Genomic DNA, 19,734 nt, shown 5'->3' with positions numbered 1-19,734 from the left:
CAAGATCCCAAGAAGGACAGTTGACGCCTGCAAGCTCGGCCACGTGTTGGACAGCGTAGCCGCACAGACTAGGGCCCTCGTGAGCGCTCAGCGCCGCCTGCTAGACCTCACCTTGTCTCGCCAACAAAGACGGAACCGTTCTGGAAGGTGAGCGAAGCCCTAGAAGGTAGAACTGTTAGCGGCCTCGGGCGGTTGGTGTTCGGTGGTTGGTGGTTGGTGTTGGGGCGGTTGGTGTTCCTTCTAACAAAGAGAGAAATGGTCGAGTCACAGGCCTCATCTGCCCAGTTGGAAACGCCCGCCACCCTCTGGGAAGATTTCCTGGCCTTTTGTAAAAGGCCTTTGTCTATAATGTGAAAAAGCTGCTCTCAACTTGCCACCCACCTTTTAAAACTTGTGCTGCATCTGGACATCATAAAGGTAAAGAGGATGCCTGCCGTGTGATAGAGTTGGATATGAAATTTGTCTTGTAAATGTCCATTTGTTTGAAAAAATCAGAAATGCCTTTTGGAAGTGACTTTGAAATGGATTTGTCAGATCACCTCTAGGAAGTGGTTTTGTTTGTTCAGTGGGATGTTGGACATGGAGAAGACTGACCGTCACAAAGAGTCCTGGGCCAGACTGGTTTTAAGTAACAATTTTTGTATAATAACCATTATTTTGCACGTGCATTTTATTCCTCGTTATTGTATATATGGTTGAAAATGCTAAATACTTTTTTTTTTTTTTTTTAAATACCGAGATGTTTTAAAGTGCCTGATACATGTTAAAAGTAGAAGTGGTGGGCTAGGATGTAGCTAGGTGGCAAAGTGTCTGCCTTGCATTCACAAAGCCCTGGGTTCGAACCCCAGTTCCAAAAAAAAGAACCCCACCCAAAAAAAAAAAAAGATTAAAAAAAAAAACCCTTTAAAAAAAAGTAGAAGTAATAAAATATATAACACATTTTGTAAATTTCTTTTGTTAAAATTCTTATGAAATGGTTTCTTTATTGGGGGGGGGGGTGCAACAGGGAAACCCCTGTTGAGTAGTACAGAGTTGTGTGCCTGTCCTGGGGAGCACCATGCCAGTGTGCTTACCAAGAGCCAAGAGTTGTCTATGGATTTTGTTTTATTTTGCTGTGTACATAGTGTGTATAAAGGACAAATGAGTCCTCCTAATCTACATCTAGTCTTTCTAGATGTTAAAGCGGTTGCCAGTGTATGACAAAAGTAGAATTAGTAAACCATTTTGTATGTTTTTTGTTAAAATTCCTAGGAAGGGTTGTCTTTTGAAAATTTGAGCATTGTAGCCCACTGGGTCCGTGAAGGGCCAGAATGCTCATATTCTGAAGACAATTTTAAATGAGAACTATTGTTACATGTGTGCTATGGATTCAAGACTGTCATGTACATGATGGACAAATTGAGTCCTTATTTGAAACATCTAGTCTTGTCTAGATGTTTAGAAGTGCCCGATGTATGTTAAATGTAGAGGTAGTAAAATATCACTTTGCAAATATATTTTTGCTAAAATTCATAAGAAGTATAGATTACTACTATCTGTTCTTGCTCAGTGATGTGGAGGAGGTAGGAGGGAAGCAATTGCAAAAGGTCAGTGTGTTCATACTTGGACATATTCAGACATCAGTTTTCTATGTTTTGTGCATTTTGTTTTGCTGTGTATATAGTGTATATAATGGACAAATAAGTCTCAATTTTACAACATCTAGTCTCTAGATGTTAAAGAGGTTGCCAGTGTATGACCAAGGAGTTAGTAAAATAGAACTTTGTGTACATTTTATGTTGAAATTCACAGGAAAGTTTGTCCTCTGTAAAAAGACTTTTGGATATGAATTTGTTCAACCATCTCTGTTACATACGCCTGTACTTGTCCACTGGACTGAAAATAGAAGGAAATGAGGAGGAAAAGGTTCAAAGACAAAATGGTCATATTAGAAGATACCTCATATTTAGTCATTGATACGCGTGCAATTTTCTTTACCAGTGCTGTGTGAATAGTAGACAGGGTCTTTTGTGGAATATCTAGTCCTTCTATATATTTAGAAGTGCTTGATATATTTAAAAGTAGAAGTAGTAAAAACTTTTTGTAAATACCTTTAGTAGAAACTTTTTGTAAATACCTTTTAAAAACTGATGAGAAATATTGTTTGGAATTGTCAAACCACCTCTTAATAGAAAATAAATAAATAAGAGACAAAAAAGGGCAGGATGTGGTTTAGTGGCCTTTGAGCTCAATCCTTGGTACGAAAAAAGAAAAAAAAAAAAGGCAAGTTGCTACGTACAATACAGAGAAAACTAGATAAATTTGCCCTTTAAATGTTATCTTGAGTAACATTCTCATAGTCGTAATACTCACTGTTGTAAAATATGCTCTGAGAGAATGAAAAATAAAGTTAAGGTAAAGCTTTGACACTTACAAGTTGCCTTAACCAAATGGGATCCCATTTCATTCCCATGAACTCTCAGTTAAAATAAATAATATAGCCCAATGTAAATTAAAACAGGGTCTTTGAGAATGAAAACTTAATATAGAAAGGGTTGAGGGGGCTGGGGATGTGGCTCAAGCGAAAACGAAAAAAATAAATATTAAATAGTAAATTCTCTCTCTCTCTTTCTCTCCCCCCCTCTCTAAAAAATAAATAAATAAATATAGTGTGTCCACCTAAAACAAAAAGAATTTTAAAAAAAAGAATAATATCACAGGAAGAAGTTCCATAAAAAAAAAAAAATAAAGGGTTGATTATCCCCATTCATTCTCCATTTGACAAACCAATTTTTTTTTCTCTTCATAAATATATACACATAAATAATTTTAATAAATGACACCTAGTGATAATTTATTTCAAACTTCATGCTCTGGTCATATACATCAAGGAATCTCTACCCAATATCTAATATTTAATATTAATATCTAACATTCAATATTATTCAGATTAGTGACTTTATCCAAACAAGAAACAGCAAATATCTTCTTTTTATATGTTTGCCTAATTGTTCTGCTCATTGCCTCTTTCTAAAAAGCCTTTCAGTTGCAGTTTGTCTCCACCTCCAAAGGGACACAACATGACTTTCATTTTTAAAAAAAAAAAATTTAAGTTGTTGATCTTTATTTATTTAAGCATGGTGCTGAGAATCAAACCTAGTGCCTCACAAATACCATGCAAGTGCGCTACCACTGAGCCCCAGCCCCAGCCCACACAAAGTGGCTTTCTAGGCCATGAGGTGGGTCAGCAGCTTTAATTCAAGACCTCTAGTCTAGGCTGAATCACACTCCACACTGAATTTAAAAGTTTTCCCATCACTCTTTCCAAATTATTTTTTTTTAATTTATTTTTGCTTTATTTTAAAAATCATGGGTTTAGCCATCGTATTATAACCATTCTGAAGCTTTTACTGTAGACTTCTAATGGTAATAGAATGAGCAACTTTATTTGTATTTGGAAACTCATAGGTATTTAGTATGATACTCAAAATTCACTTGTGCATGAAACAGTTTTAAATATATTACATTTAGATTTTCTTCTGAAAAGACAATAATGCTACCTTTTCTGAACTTGATAAACCCATTCTGATTCCCTCTTAAAATTGGGAGCCATCTTGCCACCAAGGCATAAACAGCTAATTTCGGCTTTACTATAAATTACTGCAAATTCTAAACTGGTTGGAATGCCTGCCTGTGCCTGGAACTCACCCATGCCTGGCCTTCCCTGACCAGATAACAACCCTCTCTAAGGCTCTAATGACCTTCATAAATTCTGATGTTGGGGCCAGCAAAAAAGATAAACTAGCCTTTGTGTTATGCTTCTCAGAGTTTTGTTATCTGTAATCCCCCTTTGTGTAACTTTCTGGGCTATAAAGCTGTGCTTCTAAAAAGCTGCAAGACTGTCTTTTGTTGGGAGAGGCAGCCTGGCTGGTCGAAATAATAAGCATGCTTTTATTTGATTTTAATTGGAGTCAGTGGTCTATCTTTTGGGGTTTTTTTTCGGGGGGGGGGTACTGTGGATTGAACTCAAGGGTACTCGACCACTCAGCCACATCTCCAACCCCATTTTGTATTTTATTTAGGGACAGGGTCTCACTGAATTGCTTAGTGCCTCATCCTTGCTGAGGCTGGCTGACTTTGAATTCCTGATCTTCCTGTTTCAGCCTCCTGAGCTGCTGGGATTACAGGTGTGTGCCAACACACCCAGCACCATTCCTAATTTCTAATGAAAGCACTTGGTGCTATACATTTTATAAATTTCCCTTTCTGTACTTTAGCTCTATTCCTCCTGCCTCAGCCTCCTGAGTTGCTGGGATTACAGGCTTGTGCCACCAAGCCCTGCATAACAGAGGTTTTCCAGGTGGCTGGAACAACTTGACCCACTTTTTCCTCCCCACACCTGCAAGCACAGCAAGCTGTCTTTTGAATGCAAATCATCTCCTGATTGCTTGGAATCCCCACACTTGCATTTTCCAGCCAGGTGATTTAGCCTCACACTGGAAGAAAAAAAAAAAGCTGTGGACTCTCTTGCCTCACTGAAAAGTGCAAGACTGCCCTCCAATGGATGCAGGTTGCTGTGGCTGCAAATGGCCCGACTTCAATTGAGGCACAGGGGGGGAAAAAAAAGCAAAACCACTTTTATTGCATTGCCTTAGTAATTTAGTAACCTCTCACCTGTCTAATCGAATCTAGAATGGATCCAGGGCTTGTTGATATATAGGTGCTGCTGTGCACTGATGCCTGCTGTCTTCATTAAGGCTTAACCAAATACCCCTGACCCACTAATTTGAGTGAGTCCTATACAGTCCAAGTTCTCCCTGCAATTGCCAGCCTTAGTATGATAAGAAAGGTAACCACAGTTGCTATAACACCTCTGAATGGGAACTAGTATCTAGGTTAAATTGAATGGATTCTAAAGGTTTCCTTCAGGTTCTAAAGGATTGTTACTAAGAGGGAGAGGGGATAGCTTCTGCCAAGGGAGTGTCAGGTAAATTGTTGGGCAGTGTAAGGCCTAGCAGATGTCAAGAGGGAGACATGCATTCTGACCACTCACTGAATAGGTGAGGCAGTATCTGAGTCCAGACTTTTCACCCTGACAAGAAGGGTACTTATTCTATTCACTGGGGGAACTCTGCTGGCAACAGGGGCCCTGGGATCTCACATCTCTGTGTTGCTGCTTCTCTTCTTCTATACCCCCTCACCGATCCCCCTACAGGCCAACTATAGAAAGGTAAAAGGGCTTGCCAATGCTCCTGGGCTCTTTTCTATGTTCTTTGGATCTTGGGGCTTTGCCAATAGATCCTGCCATCCTTGCTAGGCTATTTTCCCCCAAGATGAAGTCACTTGTTAAGCCCTCAAAAGATTAATGGCTACAAAATGTGAGGCCAATGAGATCCACAAATGGAGGCCACCACTCAAAAATGGAGCTACTTGGAATCCCAGGAATGTGCTAGACAAACAGCCAAAGACAAAGAATATATATATATTTTTTGCTTTAAAAGAATGGGGGTGGGGGGCTGGGGTTTTGGCTCAGCAGTAGGGTGATCGCCTCGCATGTGCGAGACCCTGGGTTCAATCCTCAGCACCACATAAAAAAATAAATAAGTGAAATAAAGGTATTGCATCCAACTACAACTAAAAAATAAATATTTTTTTAAAAAAAGAAAAAAGAATGGGGCTGGTGCTGTGGCTCAGGCCTGTAATCCCAGTGGCTTCTGAAACAGAGGCAAGAGGATGGAGAGTTCAGAGCCAGCGTCAGCAATATAGTGAGCTGGTAAGCAACTTAGTGAGACCCTGTCTCTAATAACATACAAAATAGGGCTAGGGATGTGGCTCAGTGGTTGAGTGCCCCAGAGTTCAATCCCTGGTTCTCCCCCCCCCAAAAAAAAAAAATAATGGGGGAAGGAGAGACAATCATCACTCATTTGTGTAGGTTTACCATACTTGCATAATGGTAAAATTTATATTGTATTTAAAATAACTTTATTCTGGTATTATAGATTGAAACCACTGTCAAGGTCATGCCATGAAAGTGGCCTACCACTAGGTACATACATAGCTCCAAGTCTGTGTTTTATCGCATATGATATTTACAGACAGACAGTTAATGTAATCCCCATGATTCAGGAGGCTGAAGCAGGATTTCAATGCCAGTCTCAGAAACTTGGCTGGGTTCCCATAAATCTGATGTCTTTTAGTACTTCTTAATCTTAGATGCAACATATCCCTCATTTAAAATGTGCTTGTAGAAAGAAGACAAAAGGTGGGACAAGAGTGGTCACCAGGTGATTACATCATTGGTAGGTGCTTCTCCCCCATCCCCCCACACACACCCCACCCCAGATGGGAGCTCCACCCAGAGTGAGCTGAACTGTGGCACTAAGGCCACCACCATGAACAGACTGAGAGCCTGGAGAGCTGCCTCAGCACCAACTTGGACAAGCAGAAACTGTGGCCGCCCTCCTCTATGAAGCTCTCCTTTCCCACTTGAATGTGAGCTGGAGCCAGAGTGGCAGCCAGCAACTGAGGGACAGGGAGGTGGCTCATCAGTGAGAGGATGAGTAGGGACTGGGATTGCTGCCTGGTCCCAGGGGTTGGTAAAGGACCTCCAGGGTATAGAAAGGGGGCCCCAGCAACAGGGACACATGCCGCAATGGGTGCAGCCAAGCTGAGCTGGCTGGTTCCTCTGTCTCTCCCCAGCCTTGGTCATTCTCCCAGGGTTGTAGGAGCTTACCCTGAATTGCATGAGCCAAAGACACAAGATCAGGACCATCCCCCACTAGACCCAAGAGGCTGGGGCTCCATTGTGAAAGGTGGCTGGGAGCAAGACCACATCCAGCATGTTTTCCTTAGCTTCCCTCTCCCCTCAACCCTCTGCTGGGGCCTTCTTCCTTTGCTAGTGGCCAGCATCCTGATTCTTAGAGCCTTGGCTCCAGCCCCTTACTCAGTGGGGACCAGGGGGTTGGGCAGAGGACTGCTACCCAGGGACCTGGGAAAGGATTAAGGCATAGGCACAGCCAAGAGGAAACTATGAAAACAAAATCATGGGCTGGGGATGTGGCTCAAGCGGTAGCGCGCTCGCCTGGCATGCGTGCGGCCCGGGTTCAATCCTCAGCACCACATACAAACAAAGATGTTGTGTCCGCTGAAAACTAAAAAATTCGCATTAAAAAAAAATCATTACAGTTTCTGGACAAGTGACTCTGTAGGGGCACAAATCACAGCCTGAAGAACCCAAGAAGAAAAGAGGAAGTGAGCTGGACCACCTCTGCTTCCTCTTCCCTGGGAGCTCAGAAGAGACCAGGGTTTGAAAATTAATCCGAGATTTGTTAAGCACCAGGTAGATGAGGAATAGATGGATCCTGTGTTGAAGAAGGAACACCAGTAACAGCAGCAGCAACAACTAATACACGAGGAGGGCACTACAAAGAAGTGGTGAAGTTGTTGGAAAGAGACCAAAATGATTCTCTACAAGCACAAGTGGAAGAAAGCAATGATGAATTCATTTCTGTCGACTACAACTCTTCAGGAAACCAATAACAAGAAGATGATGCCCAACAAGCTGATGAAGAAGATGAGGAAGAGGAAATAGATCTGGAAAATGATGATTTTCATCAGTCTGATGACAGCACAGTTGATGCACACACACATAGTAACAGTGTCACAAATTCCAGGAGTAGGGGGGACCTGCTCATCCATCAACTCTCCTCACCATTCTACACAAAAACAACAAAAATGGGAAGAAACTTAGACCATGGTTCTGAGGTTTGTTCCTTTTCTTTGGGAAACAAACCATGCACCATCCCAAAATACACAAGTACCACTGGGCTTATGCCAAATTCAGTAAAACCATCAACTTTTGGGGACCTGAGAACAAGCAATAGCCCAGGGCAACAATGACATTGTATTACATCAGTCTAACCATCTACAAATCTCCAGTAATGGCTGAAGATATTTTGTTTTATTTTATTTTTGGTACCAAGGGCCGTTTAACCACTGAGCCATATCCCCAGACCCCCCTTTTTAGTTTTTGAGACAGGGTCTCGCCAAGTTGCTTAGAGTCTCACTAAGCTTCTGAGGCTCGCTTTGAACTTGCAATCCTACCTCAGCCACCAGAGCCACTAGGATTACAGCCATGAGCCACCATGCTAAGCTCAGAATATTTTATGTGACATGTACAAGCATGACTTAAAATGCTCCATTAACTTCTGCAAAAAATAAGTGATTATTTGGCCTATAAAAGAAAATGAAATAAATTGACTAAATTATATTTTTACATTGTGTGCATGTACAAATATATAACAATGAATCACACTACTATGTACAATTGTAGAGCACTAATTGTAAGGTCCTTGCTTAGCATCTGGATGGGCATCCTAAGTGACAGATGCCATTTTAAAAAAAATTTCGCTTTTCTACCCAAGGGCCTTTCTGAGAAGGGCTCACCACTCCCTCATACCAACCCCACCCTTCACTGCCCACATTAGGAGCCACTGGGCTCTAACTCCTGAGCCTCCCCAATAAAAGTCTCTAACCCCAAGCCTGTGTGGCCTTTCTTTCTTATAGAGAGATGGCCTTTATTTGTCAGCTCTGACAAATAAACTCTCATGTGTATCTCTGCCTGGCTCTGTCTTTCATTTCTGGCTTGCCCGTCTGTTTCCTCACTTTTCTTTCATATATATATAAATGGAGGCCTACAAATCACATACTTAACATTACTGGTGTACTCCTATAATCTCAATGATTTTGGAAGTTGAGATAGGAGGATCACAAGTTTGAGGCCAGTCTCAACAACTTAGGAAGGCTGTAAACAACTTATTGAGACCCTATCTCAAAAGGGTTTGGGTTGTAGTTCAATGATAAAGCTCCCCTGGGTTAAATCCCCAGTACCCCCACACCAAAGTAATCAAGTTAACAAACTGTTTAAAAAAATAAAGGGGCTGGGGATGTGGCTCATGGGCTGGGGATGTGGCTCAAGCGGTAGCGCGCTCACCTGGCATGCGTGCGGCCCGGGTTCGACCCTCAGCACCACATACTAACAAAGATGTTGTGTCTGCCGGAAAAATAAAATAAATAAATATTAAAAAAAAATAAAAATAAAAATAAAGTACTGTTACATGCTACCCCATAAATGAATCCTGGTAACATTGTGCTAAATGACAAAAATCAGACATAAAAGGCCACACACTGATTCTGTTTATACAAAATGTCTAGAATGGGCAAATATATAGAGAGAAGGTAGATTAGGGGTTGCCAGGCAATGCATTAGGGAATAATTGGGAGTAATTTCTAGTAGGTACATGGTGTTATCTTGGGTGATGGAAATATTCTGCAACTGGATAGTGGTGATAGTTGCATGGCACAGTGGGTGTGCTGGGAACCAGGGAAGTGTACAATTTGAAATGGTGACATTATGTGACATATATCTCAAAAAATGCAATAAAGCTGGGCATGGTAGCATAGGCCTATAATCCCAATGATTCCTAAGTCTAAGGAAGGAAGAGTGCAAGAGGAAGGGAGGGAGGAAGGAAGGAAGGAAGGAAGGAAGAGGGCAGGATTGGAGATGTGATTAAGTACCTTTGAGTTCAATCCCTTGTGTTGGGGGAGAAGGAGGGGATTAAAGGAAGCTCATTTTAACTTTTAAGTAATTTTGAAACTTCAGTGGTTAGCCAGGAGCAGAGACACACAACTGTACTCCCAATGGCTCAGGAGGCTGAGGCAGAGGGAGTTCAAAGCCGGCAGAGGGAGTTCAAAGCCAGCCTCAGCAAAAAAAAGTGAGGTGCAAAACAACTCAATGAGACCCTGTCTCTAATAAAATACAAAATAGGGCTGGGCATGTGGCTCAGTGGTCTGCTGCCCCTGAGGTTAATCCCTGATACCCCTGGCAAAAAAAAAAAAGTCCAATGGTTATTTTGTGTAGGTGTGCATTTTAAGTTTTGGTATTTTATTCTATGTTCTGGTTTGGATGTGCGGTATTCCACAAAAGCTCACATGTTGGGCTGGGGATGTGGATCAAGTGGTAGCGTTCTCACCTGGCATGTGTGGGGTGCTGGGTTCAATCCTCAATACCACATAAAAATAAAATAAAGATACTGTGCCGACCTAAAACTAAAAAATAAATATTTTAAAAAAGAAAAGGAAAAAAAAGCTCACATGTGAGACAATGTAAGAAGATTTAGAAGAGAAATCATTGGGTTATTAGAGTCTTATAGGCCTATGCTACCATGGCCTATGGTGATTTAATCCATTGATAGGGATTAACTGACTGGTAACTGAAGTGGTAGGGTGTGATGAAGGAAGTGGGAATTGGGGTGTGGCTATGGGGTATATACTCTGTACCTCAAGAGTGGAGACTCTCGGTCTGCTTCTGAAGTGGCAACCCCTTTCTCCACTGAAAAGTCTTAACTGGGCCTCTCCAGAAATCTTCACCCAGACTGATTTTAGGACTGCCAGCAAAAGAGTCTCTGCAAAAGACTTCAATGTAGATAAACTTCCTATTTTTGTGTCGCCCTGTTTTACTTGGCCACTGGCCGAGAAGATACCAGCACTCCAGGTGCTGAACACCCTTTACTAGTTTTTCACAAACATATCCAGTACAATACTTTGTAGAAATGTGCCAACAAGGTCTCTGGCCTTGAGCTGGGCTTCACAGAGATGTCTATATTTTTAAGATAAGTTACAAACGGGCTCCATGGTAACAGGTGGCAGGGGGAGGAAAGAAAGGGGAGAAGAAGCTCTCCCCTTCTCAAATGTTGTCCTTGAAGAGTTAACTTGCCCAGAACAGTGAAAGAAAAAGCTGCTTTTATGTGAACTTCTGCAGACTGTGAACTTCTGAGCCCCTCCCCTTACATGCTGGGTATAAAATTCTAAAACCCCCTGAACTTGGGGTTCAGGGGATTGATTGATTACAGCAAAAGCTGTACCCTCTAAACCTGGCTTCAGCCAAATAAAACTGTTTCCTGCTATCTTCGATGCCTTGCCTCGTTTGTCCCTACAACACTTCCTCATCACCATGTAAGCCACTTCTGCCACACTCTTCTACCATGTTGTTCCTGTCTAACTTGGAGCCCTGAATAATGGGGCTGGCTGTCTATGGGAAACTGAAAGAGCAGGGCAGGAGAGATACAGTTTAGAGACTAAATTAGAGGCCAGGAATTGTGGGGTCCACAGACGATATAAGGAGCTAAGACCAGGTTCCCACATCACAGGCGTTGATCCCAAAAGAGATTCCTGGGGTGCAGTCCTCCAACAAGGACTGGCAATTGCTATACCCCACCTCCAGGAGTTCCACCTCCAAGACTAACCCACCCACCCTAGTAACCATCACCAACCTGAGGCTGGAGATACCAACAAACAAAAGACAACCCCACCTATCACATAAAAAGGGAAGCAGAGAAGATATTGAACTCCAAGAAAAACAATCGTTCAATTTTCCTTCCAGATTTTTTTTCTTTCTTTCTTTTCCCACTCTCACATCTGTGAAACTCAGTACTTTTCATGCATCAGGCTACTGAGAAATGGGATGTCTGAATTGTAGATTACAATTTTGTTGTGCATTCTTTTATGTTTACGTTATTTTATTTTTCTCTTTAATTATTTTTCTTTTCAATTCATATTTTCTTATTTTACTTTTACTTTTTAAAATCTATCTATTTTGCACAAGGCCCTGGGTTTGATCCCCCGCACCCCCTAAAAAAAGAAAAAAAAAATATTTATTTATTTATTTACTCTCTCTATATATTTTCATCTCCCTTATCTGTTTCCCAGGAGCCTCTTTCTCTCTTTTCTCCTGCTAACAGCCAACTTTCTTTTGATTCTTCTTTCATGTTTCCTATCATCTAATACCTCTATATTCTCACCTCCTACCTTATAAACATCTCATACTGCAACCCCGGTTCTGTCTTTGTCCACCATTAGAAACTGTAACCCTTTCACAAACCTGCTGTTTATATTGTAGATAATAATCCAATACATCGTTCCTGTTTATTGCTACAAAACTGTAAACATCTTAATAGGAGCTATTTGGTTAAAGGCCGCATATGGTTTGCATTGGGTGCTATTAATATTGATCTCCCCCTTAAAGGCGAGATTTTGAAACCTGCAGGGACACTATAAGCCTATATGGTAGAAACTATAATACCTCAGATCTGCACTGCTAGAGGGAAAGACACACGAATAATGTGAAAAAACAAGGGAAGAAAGCACCGCAAACAAACCAAGATGCTACAATAATAGAATGCATTGACAGCACAGTAGAAGAAATGTCAGAAAAGGAGTTTAGAATGTACATAATTAAAATGATCTGCATAGTAAAGGATGATATAAGAGAGCAAATGTAGGTGGCAAAAGATCACTCCAATCGAGATAAGAGAGCAAATGCTGGGCTGGGGATGTGGCTCAAGTGGTAATACGCTCCCTGGCATACGCAGGGCTCTGGGTTCGATCCCCAGCACCACATAAAAATAAAATAAAGATGTTGTGTCCACCGAAAACTAAAAAATACATATTATTATTTATTTATATTTATTTATTTATTTTTTATTATTATTAGTTGTTCAAAACATTACAAAGTTCTTGACATCGTATTTCATACATTTGATTCAAGCGGATTATGAAAAAATACATATTAAAAAAATTCTCTCTTTCTCAAAAGATTCCTTCAAAAAAGAGAGATTGGAAATCCTTGAAATAAAGGAAACAATAAAGCAGATTAAAAACTTACTAGATCACTTGGAAGTCAGAACCTCGGGCAAAGAAGGGCTGGGGATATAGCTCAGTTGATAGAGTGCCTGCCTAGCATGCACAAGGTCTTGGGTTCGATCCCCAGCACACACTTCCCCCCCAAAAAAAACCCTCAGACAATGAAGACAGTATATAATCCTGAAAATAAAGTTGATCACACAGTGAGGCTGGTAAGAAACATGAACAGAACTTCCAAGAATTATGGGATAACATTAAAAGACCAAATTTAAGATTTATCAGTATAGAGAAAGGCACAGAGATACAAACCAAAGGAATGCACAATCATTTCCATGAAATAATATAAGAAAATTTCCCAAACCTGAAGAATAAAATGGAAAAATCAAATACAAGAGGCTCATGGGACACCAAATATACAAAATTACAACAGATCCACAACAAGGTGTGTTATACCAAAAATGCCTAGCATACAGAATAAAATTTTAAAGGCCACAGAGAAAAGTATCAGATTACACATAGGGGGAAAACAATTTGAATCTCAGCAGATGTCTCAACCGGACCCTCAACGCTAGGAGGTTCTGGATCAACATATACCAAGCTCTGAAAGAAAATGGATGTCAACCAAGAATCTTATATACACCAAAATTAAGCTTCAGATTTGATGACAAAACTAAAACCTTCCATGATAAAGAAAAATCAAAAGATTACAAACAGAACATCCTCAGCAAAATATTCCACGAGGAGGAAATGAAAAACAACAATGAAAATCAGCAAAGGAGCCAGGTGTGGTGGCCCACGCTTGTAATTCCAGTGGCTCAGGAGGCTGAGGCAGGAGGATTGTGAGTTCAAAGCCACCCATAGCAATTCAGTGAGGCTCTAAGCAACTCAGTGCAACTTTGTCTCCAAATAAAATACAAAATAGGGCTGGGGATGTGGTTCAGGGGTCGGTGGAGTGCCCCTGAGTTCAATCCCTGGTTACTGCCCTCCCCCAAATAGAAAGGACTGGTGATGTGGCTCAGTGGTAAAACACCCTTGGGCTCAATCCCCAGTGGGAGGGGAAAATTGTGTATTATAAATTGGGTTCATGTACCATGAATACATAATTAAAGTAAAATTTATGTAGTTTGATATCACTTATGAAAATTCAAAATTTATACTAATTTATACACAAAAGATTTGTGTAAGGAAAAGGTAAGCAAGATGATGACTGGCTTTGTTCCTCTAAAACACAGATTCAAGTGAACAGTAAGTATTTCTAAAGCATAAAAATTGACAAAAGTTCATGGAATTAGTTATAGTGGGGTGAAAATGGTTACATCTGGACATCTCATAAACTGCAAACATTATGTAGCCTCTAATCTTAAAGTGGTAACTAAATATAATACAAAGAAAGATGGCTTACACGTACCTTTAACACTTGTTTTGTCTAAATTTCCCATAGTCAGAGTACTCATTACTCTAGAAACATTTTTTTTAAATATTATTTTTGGGGTCGGGGTTGTGGCTCAGTGGTAGTGCGCTTACCTAGCATGCGTGAGGCACTGGGTTAGGTTTTCAGCACCACATACAAATAAATAAAAAATAAAGGTTCATCAACAACTAAAAGAATTTTTTTAAATATATTTGTTTTAGTTGTAGATGGATACAATATCTTTATTTTATTTATTTTTTAATGTGGTGCAGGGGATCAAACCCAGTGCCTCATGCATGCTAAGCAAGCGCTCTACCACTGAGCCACAGCCTCGTCTCATCTAGAAACATTTTATATAGGACCTAAATACTTTGATGCAAGGATTAACGCATTAAAATTGAAATAAGTGTTGACAATTACAAATAAACAGTTAAAATAATTCAATGGCTCTGTGTAAGTTAATTCAGGGCTTTTGAGGATAAAAACTTATTACCTAGAACACACTTAAAATGCAGTTTATTTAATCAGCTGCTTTTGCATTTCACAGGCCAATTCAGTGTGCTCTTAAATCTGAAGCAAGTAAATAAACAAGTCAAAGAAATAAAAAGGTGCCTCATGATGCTTCACTACAACCTTAATGGTTCCATTCATCAAGGCCTTCTTAACCAATATTCAATATTATTAAAATCACTAGTGCTTTTCAATCAAAAACAGTAAATATGTTGCTCTTACACATTTGGCTAACCTGAGTAATATTCCATTCCAATATATACCACATTTTCTTTATCCATTCATCTATTGAAGGATACCTAAGTTGGTTCCATAGTTTAACTATTGTGAATTGAGCTGCTATAACCATTGACATGGTTGCCTTACTGTAGTATGCTGAATTTAAGTCCTTTATGACACTAGCTAGCCTATAAATTTTGTGGAAAACTGGTAAGGGGTGCTCAGAATCTGGAGTGCTGATCTCTGAGCATGCCAGGGTAAAATAAAACTTGTTGTCTCCAACTCTTCTAGTGTTCTTTGCCACTTCTTATCTGCTTCCCACAACAAAAGGATCCCCAAGGTGTAAGGATGTGGGTCCCAGACACAGGGACACTTGAGGAACCTTGAGTGGGGGCCTTGCAAAGCAGAACTGGCCGGGTCCCCTGCCTCTCCCTTGCCTTGGCCATCCTCAGGGGGCTGTAAAATCTCACACTGGCCTGTATTAGCCAAGGACCCAAGCTTCAGCAGCCACCCAAGTCCTTGGGTACAGGGACTCCAATCTGAAAGGGAGACTACGGTGGCCTGAAGAGTGTGTGGCCATCCTTACCTAACTTTCCCCCTCCTTCTAACTCCGTCAGTTGTCTCCCTTGGCCGGACACCGGTCAGCTGGCTCTTCTGCAGGACTGGGGGAATTCTTAGAGCCCTCTCTCCAGCCATACCCCTGGATGCAGTCAGGGGTGGGTGGGTAGAATGGGGCAGGGGAGGCAGATGTAGATCTGCCCAGAGGAAGCTATAAAAACAAAATTGTGACTATTCTGGGACAAGTGGCCCCGGAAGGGCACAAGCCATAACCTGAAGACACCCAGGAAGAAGAAAAGAGGAAGTAAAAAGGATTTCTGCCTCTTCTTCCCCAGTAGCACTAAAAAGACCCAACACGGAGGGTGGCTGCCTAGTGGAGCAATACTAGCACTGCTCCTTCCTGCAAGAGCCTTACTTCCCCCGTGCTGCCTCAGTCGGAAGGAGGTAGGAAACCAACCCAATTTCTCTAGACCTTTCTAAAGCAGAGTCTCCACTATCAGCAAGGTTTTTAAAAGGTGTCATAACCATAGTTTAGAAGTGAAGTGTCCTCCAAAAGCTCACTTGTGCGACAATGTAAGAAGGCTTGGAGGAGAAATGATTAAGGTATAGCCTTAACCTAATCAGTGAAGTAATCCCTGATGGGATTAACTAGGTGGTGGCTGGAGGCAGGTGGGGTGTAGCTATGGGGTATATATTTTGTATATGGAGAGTGGAGTTTTTTCTCTCTTCTTCTTGATCATCATGCGAGCTGTTTCCCTCTGCCATAATCTTCCACCAGGATATCCTGCCTTACCTTGAGCCCCGAGGAATGGAGCCTGCTGTCTATGGATTGAGACCTCTGAAACTGTGAGCCCTTAAATAAACCGTTCCTCATCTATAGTTGTTCTGGTTGGGTGTTCCAGTAGCAGTAAAAAAAGCTAACTAAAACAAAAGGCTATCTAAATACTTGAATGTGAAAACTTTTATATCTTCTTACTGTCCAGCCAAGATCCAAGAAATAGCAAGCTGACTTTTAGAAATGAATCAGGAATTTCCCTGTGTGGGCAGCAAAAAATAACCAACTGCAGATTCTCAGAGAAACCTTCGACAAGCCAGGTGGATGAGGAACAGATGAATCCTGTGGTAGAAAAAGAATACCACCAGCAGCAGCAACGGAGACAAGAGGTGGAGCACACTGCAAGGAATGGTGAAATTGTTGGAACTGAACCTAGACCTGGAAACAAAAATGATTCCCAGCAAGAACAGGTGGAAGAAAATAATAATGAATTTATTTCATTAGATGAGGAATTCATAGGAAACCCAGAACATGTGAAAAATGCAGAACATGGTGGCAAACAAGATGAGGAGGATGTGAAGAGGACAAGGAAATGGACCAGGAGAGTGCTGATTTCCACCTACTGAATGTAGCAGAGAATATGAACACGTACATACTAATAGTGTCACAAATTCCAGGGCCAACTCTCCTTCCCATTCTATACAAAGACAACAAAAATGAAAAGAAACTAGGAAGATGGTTCTGAAGATTGCTCCTTTTCTTTGGGAAAGAAACCATGCAAAGTTTCAGAGTATACAAGTACCACAGGGCTTATTTGATGTTCAACAACACCAACAATTTTGGGGAACCTGAGAGTGATCAATGGCCAAAGGAAACAATTAATTACATCTCTCCAACCTCCTACAGGCATCCTGTATGGCTGAAAGGTTTCAGGTGACATATGTACACACAGTAGTTGAGATGCTTCATTTAACTACTGCCAAAAATAAGGGATTATTTGTCCATAAAAAAAGAATTATAATGCACCTATAGTCTTTTTTCAAAAAAAAAAAGGAGACCTACAAACAGTATGCCTAAATATTTTTAAAAAGAGAGAGAGAAAGACATACAACACCTATGTCATAACAGAGGTATTGGTGCACATTTGTAATCCCAGTGACTCCAGAGGCTGAGGCAAGAGGATTGAAATTTAGAGGCCAGCCCTGGTGATTTAGTGAGACCATGTCTCAAAACAAACAATAAAAATGGGTGGTGATATATGTCAGTGGTTAAACCCCTTGGATTCAAACACCAGCACCCCAGCCCACCCCCCCCAAAAGAAAACCAGGACTTAGACATACAACACTTCTAATTCTACCATCCCCAATTACTCAATGAGTGCATTCCAGATATCTGCTTTATACAACCACCTCCTAATTACCAACTCCCTATCAAACAACTCAAAACAATCGGATTGAGGCACATGCCCACATCCCAAAAGGATTGTGCAGAAGTGCCAAAGTGACCACTTGTCAGTCACAGTGAACTCCAGAAAGCTCATGCCTGCTTACCCTAAATCTACCAATTACAGCTCCACACAGGAAACCTCCCTAACTTATACCCTGGACTTCAATAAAAAGACCTTTGGGTCTTTCTCTGTGTCTATTGCTCCCCACAGGATGGTTGAGTGTGCATGTCCTAGAAGACTGCACCCATCCTGATGGCCCTGCAAAGGGTGCTGTAATTTCATTTTAGGATTTCAAAGTAATAAAAAACTATTTGTGTGTGTGTCGGTGTATGTTTTACCTCCTCACAGTCTTGCCTGATTGAAATACTACAATCGAATTCTCTTCCTGTCCAGGGCTCTCCCAGAGAGTGGCTATCTTAGCAGAAATAAACTGGACAACAGAATTTTCAAGTTGACAAGAAGGGCTCCCTATTACTGAGGACATATGGCCATCTATCTCTCTAGAGTGACAGGACATAATGTCAGTGACTGGGGAGGCTGATGCAGGAGGATGGCAAGTTCAAGGCCAGGTTCAGCAATTTAGGGAGACCCTCTCTCAAAATAAAAACACAAAAGGGCAGGGGATGTGGCTCAGTGGCTAAGTGCCCCTGGGTTCAATCTCAGGTTAAAAAAACATTAGCTGGGATGCACTCCTTCAATCCCAGGAACATGGGAGGTTGAGACCCTAATGTAAAGGCCTCTACTAGGCTCCAATGCCTTCTAACTTAGAGGACCTTGTGCATGCTTGCTGAGCACTCTGCCACTGAGCTAAATCCCCAAACTCTTAGTGACTCAAATTAAAAAGTGGGAATATGTTATTGTCACTCCTCCCAAGATCCCTGAGGATGTTAACAAACTAAAGAAATATCAAATGCCTGTCCAGTGCCCCTAACCTATGGTCTGTGCTTAGGTGGGCTTGTGTGGCCTTGCCAAACAATCCAGCCATCCTTGCACTACTGTAGACTGATCCAAACACATTTGTGGTTACTTGGGAAGCTTCTAATAAATGGGACCAATGGGAGACCACCACCCACAGCTGGAACTACTGAAATCCTAGGAATATCAGGGAAACACCAAAGAGAACAGATAAAAATATTTGTTTTGCCACCTAGAAATACAACCATTTGAATGATGTGACTTTAAAAAGTGTGTTAGGGGGGCATAGGGACTAAATATCCTGCTATGTGTGTGTGGTGGGGGATCCCAGGGAAAGGAAGATTCCTAAAGACACTGGGTCCCATCTGCCTCCCCTGATTCCTTTTCTAAACCCAAAAGAGAAACTAATAATCAGTGCTATAGGTGGGTGGAAACCTAAACTACATTTTGAAAAAGGAAAAAGGATGTTGCTTAAAGAAGCTACAGATCAATGAAAAGAAATAAAAAAGAAGAACTTTGAACTTGGCACACACCAAGTCCAGGTCTAGTAAGCATAATGTTAGTCTGGAGATTACTTATTAACCTACAAAGACAAGACTACATAAAAGACAGAATGAAAAGGAAAAAGTTATAATAAACACATATAATTTTCAATATAAATGCATGATAAATTGAGTTCATGTAAGAATGAAAAAAATTAAGTAAAACAAATTTCCATATTTTTATCTAATTAGAAATTCCAAATTTATTTACTAAGCCAGGTATAGTGGCACACTTCTGTAATCCCAGTGACTTGAGGCTGAGGAAGGAGGAATCCTTAGCAACTAAGCAAGACCCTAAGCAACTTATGGAGACCCTGTCTCAAAAAAAAAAAAAAAAAAAGGCCTGGGGATGCAGTCAGTGATAAACTGCCCTTGGATGAAATCCCTAGTACAAAAACAATAAAAACATCAAACTATACTAATTTCTATACTAAATATTTATGTAAGAAAAGTGCTGATTGGCTTTTGTGCCTCCACAACACAGATTACTGCACCAACTGACAGGAGTTTATGAGATTAATCATCCTGGGGCTCAAAAGTTTTATATGGATATTCCATGAAATATAAACAATCTGCTATCTCTAATGTTCTATAATGTAGAGAAAAATGGATATGCCTGCCTTAACACCTGCCTTTCCTAAATTTCCCATTGTCATAATGCTCACTGTTGTACAATTTT

General features: G+C 40.9%; 1 protein-coding gene, 1 long non-coding RNA gene and 1 pseudogene across 33 annotated transcripts in view; 2 read left to right on the top strand and 1 right to left on the bottom strand.

The window, feature by feature from the left end:
- The window catches only part of LOC114081457 (uncharacterized), a 244,623-nt gene that overhangs the window by 94,630 nt on the left and 130,259 nt on the right, over nt 1–19,734 (bottom strand). For 29 of the 32 annotated variants that reach the window (XR_011705630.1, XR_011705618.1, XR_011705606.1 and 26 more), the window contains one exon: nt 112–240. This is a non-coding gene — a long non-coding RNA (uncharacterized lncRNA). Of the gene's footprint in view, nt 1–111; nt 241–8,971; nt 9,032–10,317; nt 10,453–19,734 lie in introns of all 32 variants that reach the window. The other 3 variants (XR_011705608.1, XR_011705612.1, XR_011705620.1) reach the window with 3 other exon arrangements.
- Nucleotides 1–19,734, top strand: part of Chic1 (cysteine rich hydrophobic domain 1) — a 150,885-nt gene that overhangs the window by 112,435 nt on the left and 18,716 nt on the right. The gene's annotated exons all lie outside the window — the stretch shown is intronic.
- LOC114081492 (F-box/WD repeat-containing protein 7 pseudogene) lies at nt 15,724–16,882 on the top strand (annotated as a pseudogene).

The sequence above is a fragment of the Marmota flaviventris genome, chromosome X (genome assembly GCF_047511675.1).
Source record: "Marmota flaviventris isolate mMarFla1 chromosome X, mMarFla1.hap1, whole genome shotgun sequence".
Classification (NCBI taxonomy): domain Eukaryota; kingdom Metazoa; phylum Chordata; class Mammalia; order Rodentia; family Sciuridae; genus Marmota; species Marmota flaviventris.
Note: the sequence above shows the minus strand (reverse complement) of the source record. Positions and strands in the feature narration are given on the sequence as shown.